The sequence below is a fragment of the Theropithecus gelada genome, chromosome 5, assembly GCF_003255815.1.
Source record: "Theropithecus gelada isolate Dixy chromosome 5, Tgel_1.0, whole genome shotgun sequence".
Taxonomy (NCBI): domain Eukaryota; kingdom Metazoa; phylum Chordata; class Mammalia; order Primates; family Cercopithecidae; genus Theropithecus; species Theropithecus gelada.
The window spans coordinates 28,967,292-28,969,653 of record NC_037672.1 but is presented as its reverse complement, the minus strand read 5'-3'; the positions used below and the strand labels follow the sequence as shown (position 1 = coordinate 28,969,653).

At 39.0% G+C, this 2,362-nt stretch overlaps 1 pseudogene; it reads right to left on the bottom strand.

Annotated features, from left to right (window-relative positions):
• Positions 1–259: 259 nt before the first annotated feature.
• LOC112625356 lies at positions 260–667 on the bottom strand (annotated as a pseudogene).
• Positions 668–2,362: the final 1,695 nt, after the last annotated feature.

Genomic DNA, 2,362 nt, shown 5'->3' with positions numbered 1-2,362 from the left:
AAGTGAGGGAGTAACCCATGTGGATATTTTGGGGGAAAGAAGAAGTTAAAAAAACAAGTACAAACACAACATCAGAAAAAAATAATAAAGTTACTAATATTCAGCTTCTGACATTAAAAATAAGACCAGGCAACAAGATTATAGATTGGAAAAACAGCCATTCTTAAGAGAGGAAAATATATTTCCTAAATTTTTTTTTTTTTTTTTTTTTGCTGTTGTCCCAGATTTATTGAAAATAATATAGCACTGCAGAAAAAATTCAAACAGGTCCCCGAGGCCTTTTGAAATTCATCCTAACTGTAGGCTGAGTGACCTGCAGGTTGGACAGATTGCCAAAGTCCAAAAGCTTCAGCATTTCCTTAGTGTCAGGATCTACTTCGATTATCTCTTGATCCAGGGCTAAGACCTCAGGAACTTAATTGTCTCTCCTTTCTCTCTCCTCCTCCTGCAGCTTGATGGAGATACCTCTTACAGGGCCTCTCTGAATCCGCTTCATCAGATGCGTGACATAGCCTGCTATCTTGTTGCAGAGCTTCTTGCTGGAGCTAATGGCAATCTCCTCGCACACGCGCTTGTTCGTGTGGAAGTCGCTGCCCAGGCGCGTGTAGTACTTCTCGATGATGACCCGGGCCTCCTTCTTCACGGTTTTGGTGCGAATGTGGCCCATGTTGGCGGGTCCTTGGTAGAAGAGCTATTTCCTAAATTCTTTTAACTTTTGTTTAGACATATTAAAGGTCATGATGATTGACTATTAGAGTACAATTCTATAATAACCCGCAGTTACCATTGTCTCTTGAGTGTGGCTAAGAACTATACGTAATGGCATAATCAGTCCTTTGATTACGTTATTTTAACACGGTTGACTTAAAGAATGAATATTCTCTTGAGTGGACCTGACCTAATCAGTTGTGTCCTTAAAATTGACTGAGTTCTGCTTAGCAAAGAGATTTGAAGCATGAAAGAAGATCAACATGAAGGGTATTTTCCTGGGCTGGTTCTGAACATGAAAAAGGTCATGTGATAAGGAACATATGCGACTTCAGGAAGATCAGAACATCCTCTGACTGACAGTTAAAAACAGTCTTACACCTGCAGAAACTTCAATCTTACAATTGCAAAGAACTGAAACTTACCAAACTCTGTGAACTTGGAAGTAGACCCCGAGCTGCAGATGAGAACATAAGCCCTCTGCCACTTTGATTCTAGCCTTTTGAAACTGATGAAAGAAACGAGCCATGCCATGCCTGGACCTACAGCACTGTGAGATAATAGATGGGTATTATGTTACGGTTCTAAGTTGCAGTAATTTGTTACAGAACATTAGAAAATGAGTACAACTGTAATAATAGAATTTTCTCCCTAGTGTAGACTATGACTAGTGTTGCTTTATGTCACGAGGCATTGCATTATAGGGACAGTTCTAAAAGTTTCACATATTACATTATCTGGAAAGTTTAATGTACATTCTATTATACATTTAATGATTAGAAATAGAGAGAGGTATTATGAAAGTTTAAAATAGTACAATTGTCAAATTCTAAATTTAATTATTAAAATTATTAAATTATCAAATCAGAGTACACGGATAATATATGGCAATAAAAATCCTTGCAAAAAATAATATTTTAGATTATGTATTATTATTATTACTATTTTTTTGAGATAGAATCTTGCTGTATTGCCCAGGCTGGAGTACAGTGGCAAGATCTCGGCTCACTACAAGCTCCACCTCCCAGGTTCAAGCAATTCTCTGCTTCAGCCTCCTGAGTAGCAGGGACTACAGGCACCCGCCACCACGCCCAGCTAATTTTTTTGTATTTTTAGTAGAGATGGGGTTTCACTGTGTTAGCCAGGATGGTTTCAATCTCCTGACCTCGTGATCCGTCTGCCTTGGCCTCCCAACGTGCTGGGATTACAGGTGTGAGCCACTGTGCCCATCCAGTATTTTAATTATTAAAAATGGAGGTATTATGAAAGCTAAAAGGATATCGGAAGTGAATTGATAGACAAGAGTAGAGTAAATCAGACACTCAGGTTTATCAAGATTTGAGGATTAAAATAATTTAAAATATCATATAATTGAGGAGTCTTAAATATAATTCTTTTTTTAAAATTTTTAAATTTTTTTTCAGACTCTCCCTCTGTCGCCAGGCTGGAGTGCAGTGGTGCAATCTCAGCTCACTGCAACCTTCACCTCCCAGGTTCAAGTGATTCTCCTGCCTTAACCTCCCAAATAGCTGGGACTACAGGCATGTGCTTCTACACCCAGCTAATTTTTATATTTTTAGTAGAGACGAGGTTTCACCATGTTAGCCAGGATGGTCTCGATCTCCTGACCTTGAGATCCGCCCACCTTGGCCTC